General features: G+C 40.5%; 1 protein-coding gene across 11 annotated transcripts in view; it reads right to left on the minus strand.

Moving 5' to 3' along the window:
- The window catches only part of LOC139959500 (uncharacterized), a 37,417-nt gene extending 34,401 nt beyond the window's left edge, over positions 1-3,016 (minus strand). For 8 of the 11 annotated variants that reach the window (XM_071957163.1, XM_071957160.1, XM_071957162.1 and 5 more), the window contains exon 1: positions 2,160-3,012. The gene's annotated coding sequence lies outside the window, so the exon portion shown is untranslated. Of the gene's footprint in view, positions 1-2,159 lie in introns of all 11 variants that reach the window. The other 3 variants (XM_071957169.1, XM_071957168.1, XM_071957171.1) reach the window with 1 other exon arrangement.
- Positions 3,017-7,034: the final 4,018 nt, after the last annotated feature.

Genomic DNA, 7,034 nt, shown 5'->3' on the forward strand with positions numbered 1-7,034 from the left:
CCAGACGACACACATTGCTGTCGGCGGGAATCGAACCGGGAATCTCATGACTGGGAGACGCCGGCGTTAACCACTAGGCTATACACTCCGCCATTATGAAGCAGTGACACGCATTATGAAGCAGTGACATTATGAAGCATTATGAAGCAGTGACACGCATATAGTCATGTAGTATTACATTTTCCGATTGGGGAGGCCGTATAGGGACTACCCCGTGCCCCTCTGATTTTGGCAATCACCCTGATAACGTATATCGATCATCACCAACTTATCTGTTTATAAGTCTAATGAGCTAAATCAAGGATCGGGTTTTTATTTTGAAGGAAATGGGGGTGGGGCGGGGACGGCGGCTTATCCATACACATATTGTACTGAATCATGATAATATTATAGTATAATATATATATATATATCTACAAGGGCGTAGGAACCGGGGGGGCTGGGGGGCGCCAGCCCCCCCCCCCCCCCCCAGTGAAAAATGTGGAGGGGCGGAAGCATCATTCCGCCCCCCCGCTCCGCAAGTCAGAAAACCCCTTTTTCATTTCCAAATGAGAAAAAAAAATCTCATTTGGAGCACCAAATTGCATCTAAGGCCAGGTGAAAATACAAAATTAAGTTTACAAAATGGAGTGGGTGTTGAAGTGTGCTATATTGCACCAAATTGTATCTGAGGCCACCTGGAAATGCAAAAAATTCCAAAAAATTCCCTCCCCTTAGACCCCTCCCCCAGGCCGGCCATCAGTCTTCAGCCCCCCCACTCAAAAGTACCTTCCTACGCCACTGTATATCTATATATATATCTATATATATATATATATATATATATATATATATGTATATATATATATATATATATATTAGATAATATTGCAGAGGGTCGAATAATGGCCACCGATGCGTACTTTTCAACAACCGTTCCTGCCAGGAGCGTACAGTACGTAGCCAGACCGGGCACAGGGGGTTGCCCCCCCCCCCTCGTCCACCCCTCTACCCATGCCACTATGCCTTCCCATGTTTGTTCCACCACCATCAAGTTACCAATTACATGACAAAAGCATTTTGCCCTTTCTTACAGGAATTGTCTGGTGAAAGATGTTGATACATTGTCCTTGCATTTATTATTTTTCCCTTTCTAACCATGTAAAAATTGTTCCCATTAGACGTTTTCAAATTCACAAGTTTCTCACCAAAGGTACCGTTTGTTCGAATGCATCAATATGGTGATTGACGTAGTGCTGGCAAATCGGCAAAGCAGGCGACTTGAAGTTAGCACTCCCATTTGCGCAGCAAATACACTCTCACGTGTACACGCACATGTGATTGTCTATATAACGTACATAATGCGAACATGTATAGCCTACTGTACCATGCCCAGTTGGTATACGTATAGCGTTGTACATAATATATTCTCACACTCAAACCACAGTTCATAAACTGTTCTTCGAAATCGCTGAAATAAAATTCACGGAAATTTACAGTAAAAGGAAACTTGAACAGTATTCGGAACACCGAAAAATGAAACTTGGAGGAATCGATGTCAGAGCAGAATGTATAGTACCGAGAAGCTTAGGCTTCGCAGAACTGTCCGATTGTATACGTTAGAGTAGCCTACATGCGAACATTCCTCGCAACGAGGAGTCTGCTGTTAAAACTTATCTTGTGTTACAAAATAACCACGAACCCACCGATATAATACATATATCGTGGTTTTTGAAAATATTTGAAAACATTGAAAACATTTGAAAACATTTGAAAAAAGTTTTTGAAAACATATCTAATTTGTAAGAAATTTCACCGAAAATTAAGGTTTTTGTTGTGATTACTGTAGGTACTGTACGGAGCGTGGGGGGGGGGGGGGGGCTTAATAACGCAATCTGCATTAGCGTAGATGACATCACGTTCTGTACTGTTCAAATGATATTGGGAAATGTCCATCCTTAACGATTAAAAAATCGTTTCTCTGCCAAACGCAACATTAGCGTTCTCATACTTTGACAACATGTTTGGAAAATTATTTATCATTTTTTAAGGCAACTTCTTTGGTCCACCAGACAATCCTTTAAATTGTTAATGCCCCTGCTAGATTATTGATCACCCCCCCCCCTCCCCCGTCATACTATACGGGCCTAGTCAAGACTTTGTCGCTATAATTAACTTACCCTGCTGATGCTGTGGAGTATTGCATCCCTGGATTTATTAATGTAGCATGAAATCCGTAATTTGTTAGAAAGTGCAATGATTGATCGTGAAATCCAAGAGGAACATTTGATGTCTGCGGTGGATGAGCTGCATGAGAAGATGAATCATGGTTTATGTTGAAGTCGGTTCCTTCATTACGAGGTTGAGTCCGAGTACTGTTTTGGTTTTGACGGTGACTATGACAAGCTGACACGATACAAATACATACAATAACAGACATCGCTATTGGTCCAATTGCTAAAAATGGTGATACATTAAGGGCGAACATGACAGCCATAAATCCTGAAACTCCAAACCAAACCAGAAAAAATGATACAACTAGTATTAATCCGCATATGTTCGTGTTCGTATTCGTGTTCGTGTCCATGTTCGTGTTAAGTCTACTCGATCCATTGAAGGTTTCACCAGAGCCAGCAATCACAATACTACTGTGAACGTTGTTTTGGTGATGGCTCGTATCAAATGTCGAACCAACAAACCCACCACTGTCAAAGCCTCCATCGGCCATATTTGTTTTGTTTTCTGTTATCAATATATATATGTATTGATTAATTTGTAAAGTTATGGCGTGATCTCGAAAAGATCATCGGTTAAACACTAACGTGTATATAACGATCGATCAAAGCTACCAAAGGGTACCTTAAAACTCACACAAATCCAAGCAGGGAAGGAAACCACAAGAAGAAAGACTGCAGGCAAAAATGATAAAGTTTACCTACTATGGCTGCAATACGTACTATAATTGTTCTTCACTAGTCGACTTCCTCGCGGTGATATGCCAGGATTTACTAGTGTACTATTTGGAATTCATATAAAGCACAGGTAGGTAAGTCATACATAACATTGTGCATTGAGCCACTCGCAACGGAAATATACCACACTATACACGATATTAAAGGACCACAGCATTTAAATGAATCACACGAGACAAGGACAGTTAAGTTAGTATTACTCCGGCACTTTGCTTCGTGTGCAGCTAATTACACTTTTTCTTGCACTGTAAACATTTCTCAGGACGTGTTGACCTTCCAAAGGTCAGAATTCCTGCCAATCTCGTTCTTATTTTATTGTCTGTAAGTGAATTCTTATTTTCGAACACGGAGCGAAACTTGCCGGATTCATGAAAAGGTTGTGCCACCTGACGACCCGAAAATGAATGTATGAATGCATCACGTATTTGTCAAGGCTAAATGGTACTAAATGTTAGCCATTATTTGCAGTTTATATAAAGTTACAAGCACCCGTTTTGATGTAGTAATTATAACTTGAAACGCAAGGAATAACGTTTTCTGCACAGGTCATCGATTTAGCTTTAAAGGACGGAGCATTACAGATTTATTCTTAAACTCGGTCTGTTCATAGCCGTGTACATCTGCCTTTAAATGCATTGAAGACTCGCCCCAAACCGCGTGCCACCCTCTGAAGAAAAGCTAACTTTCCGTTGCTTGCAAGTGACGTTTTTTTCTTGTCGCTACAAAATGCAGACAGTAATGAAACGTGATTCCTTGTTATCTTTTATCTGGACCTGAGATGGCCATCGCTACTGTGTACACTGGGTTGTGGGTATTGACCATAGCTGCATGTATTGGCTGTACACATGTGTCTAATTACCGACGGTAGCAAGCTGTGTATGAGTATTTTCTGGGATCGATGGTTGTGTCTAACACTTCTGTTACACCTCATTCGAAACTAGGTCAGATTACAGGCATCAGACGTTTCTTTGTGCGAGAGTATTCTCTCACCCCTTTAAGCTCGGTACTCGGTTATCCGGTTGAAATTTCTAGGAATAGAAATTAACGTGCGTCATGGTGAGTCGATAAGAGTGTGGCTATAAATAGCAATGACTTCAATTCTTACCGGAAGTGCCGCTTCAACGTATAGAATAAGAGCATATTGTACGTAGGTGTACTGAAAGAGCGCCATCGTATATGTTGTATCATGAAACTAAACAATATAGAGAGTCCGAAATACATATAGACCGGCAGCCCAGGGCACTTTGATCAAACGAACGAGGTACCAATATCTGAGTATTGGAACATTTGTGGAAAAACCCAGTATATCCAAAAGTGGATGTCTGCCGTGGTCGCTCTGCTGCATGTGGCCCCTGGGGCCGGTTAAAGGGGGCCCAAAAGTGCATCTGATCAAACGAACGAGGTACCACTCGAAACCAATGTCAACTTAATGCATGAATGCCACATAGTACTGAATGGCCCATGCCAGACAAATTTTCTGCTGCAAAGGGCCCGCCAGACGCCCAAGAAGGGCCCCTAAAAAATGCATCTGATCAAACGAACGAGGTACCACTTGAAACCAATGTCAACTTAATGCATGAATGCCACAAAGTACTGAATGGCCTATGCCAGACAAATTTTCTGCTGCTAAGGGCCCGCCAGACGCCGCCAAATATGGCCCAAATGCCCATTAGCGTAGCATTGACCCAGATTAAATATGCAAGGTACCACTCAAAACCGGTTTGGAATGTTCGGGTTGATCTTACAGACTATGGAAATCATCATGCCAGACAAATTTTCTGCTGCAAAGGGCTCGCCAGACGCCCCAAAATGGCCCCTAAAAATGCATTTGATCAAACGAACGAGGTACCACTTGAAACCAATGTCAACTTAATGCATGGATGCCACAAAGTACTGAATGGCCTATGCCAGACAAATTTTCTGCTGCCAAGGGCCCGCCAGACGCCCCAAATATGGCCCAAATGCCCATTAGCGTTGCATTGACCCAGATTAAATATGCAAGGTACCACTCAAAACCGGTTTGGAATGTTCGGGTTGATCTTACAGACTATGGAAATCATCATGCCAGACAAATTTTCTGCTACAAAGGGCCCGCCAGACGCCCCAAAAGGGCCCATAAAATGCATTTGATCAAACGAACGAGGTACCACTTGAAACCAATGTCAACTTAATGCATGAATGCCACAAAGTACTGAATGGCCTATGCCAGAAAATTTTCTACTGCTAAGGGCCCGCCAGACGCCCCCAAATATGGCCCAAAATGCCCATTATCGTATCATTGACCCAGATTAAATATGCAAGGTACCACTCAAAACCGGTTTGGAACCACACAAAAACAATATTAAATGCAAAGGTACTTTCCACAGAGTAAAGAACTGCCAATGCAAGACAAATTTTCTTCTGCATAGGTCCCACCAGATAGAAAGAATAGGTGGCCCAATGTGGCCCTATATATGGGCCTAAAGAATTGGATATATGTGCCTTGTAACATGACATTTCAAGCTCATGGTTATATTGTTTCCAGCATAAATTGGAGTTACTGTACACAAGACCAGTGTTTTATCTTATTTAGCTATTCGCTGCTCTAAGCAAAATAAAGATAACACTTTCACCTAAGCCTCTAAATATTTTGGGATTTGCTGGCCCGGGCAAAAATTACAGTTCCCCACATTATAATTCTAACACTCTGAGGAAGAGTCTTGCCTGGCTTGGATCCACAGAACTACGGTTGGAAGAGCAAGAATGGGTGCTACAGCCCTGACTGGTTTGAGGGACCGGCTCTCCCAGATCATCTATTCCAAGAGGGGGAACTGAGCGAAGATTTTCAAAGTAGCCGACCAGACGTGGCTTCCGAGTTTGATGCCGATGATTCAAGTACTGAACCATCTTGGAGTGATGACTCCGACAATGAAACATAGATTTGAGCTTCCAATGTCTTTTTAGAATCAAGTTCATGGGAATACTTAATTTTCATAAACTTACTAATGATTCTTTTGAGATCTGTCTGAATGGCAAATGCAGTGTCTTTTTACATCACACACTCCAGTGTTTAATCACTGTCAAGAGACATGAATTCTCAGTTCTTATACTTCGAACCTAACATGTGTCATGTTCAGAGTAATCACATAGTGATCTTTTGTTACTATCTTTGCCAATTATGATTTTATTACATTTTAAACTAGCAAGATGACTTTCTTGAAAGGTAAAAGATTCCTTCATAGATGAAAACAAAAACCCTCATCTAGCATTCATATTTCTGAAAAATGGATGCCACATCTATTTGTTGGACTTGTTACAAGCTATTCGAATTGAATTAGTGTAATGATGGAAGTTCTAAAAGACCAAGATGGAGTAATATAGGCCAATTACTCATTTTATATTTTGTATCAAGGAATGGAGTCATACGTGGTGATATCAGTATTTGTTTGTTCAATCTTAGCATTTTAAGTCCTTTAAAGAGTGTACCTAGCATAAAGGTACATATACATTTATATGCTTCAATTATGTATCTTTCAAAAACCATATTGGACAGTTTCAACCCAAACCTTTATCGTTAAGTACACGTTATAAAGCATTTTCACCATTGTTTGATAATTGTTTCTTTGTCTGAGCTTAAGAAACAAAACAATCTCTTTTGTTCGACTACATGTATGTCTTAAGATGACACTTAAGCGTTCTTTTTCAAGATTTTAAACTTTGTAGATTTACAATGCTAACGTAAACACAGTGTTTCAAGATACAAAATGATTTTGGGTTTCTTATTTACAAAACATAAACTGATTTTAATCTGCCCCAGTGTTTCCAGCGAAACAAAGTAACTGCCAAGTTAAACACTGCTCACGATACAAAGTACTGACTGGATAAAAGAAAAAAGAATGGATAAAAGGAAAAAGAATGGATTTGAGAATGCATTATAACTGTCAGGATCTCCCTCAAAGACTGAGTTTCTCGTCATTTTTGTTTTGCTCAATGAAATGTTCAATTATTGATACACCTACTAGTATACTAATCTCATTATTCCATTGGCCTATGTAGCGGGAAGGAATTTGAATAATTCAGGATGTTCTTGATTGTTATAGATTG

This window comes from Apostichopus japonicus, chromosome 19 (genome assembly GCF_037975245.1).
Source record: "Apostichopus japonicus isolate 1M-3 chromosome 19, ASM3797524v1, whole genome shotgun sequence".
NCBI lineage: Eukaryota > Metazoa > Echinodermata > Holothuroidea > Aspidochirotida > Stichopodidae > Apostichopus > Apostichopus japonicus.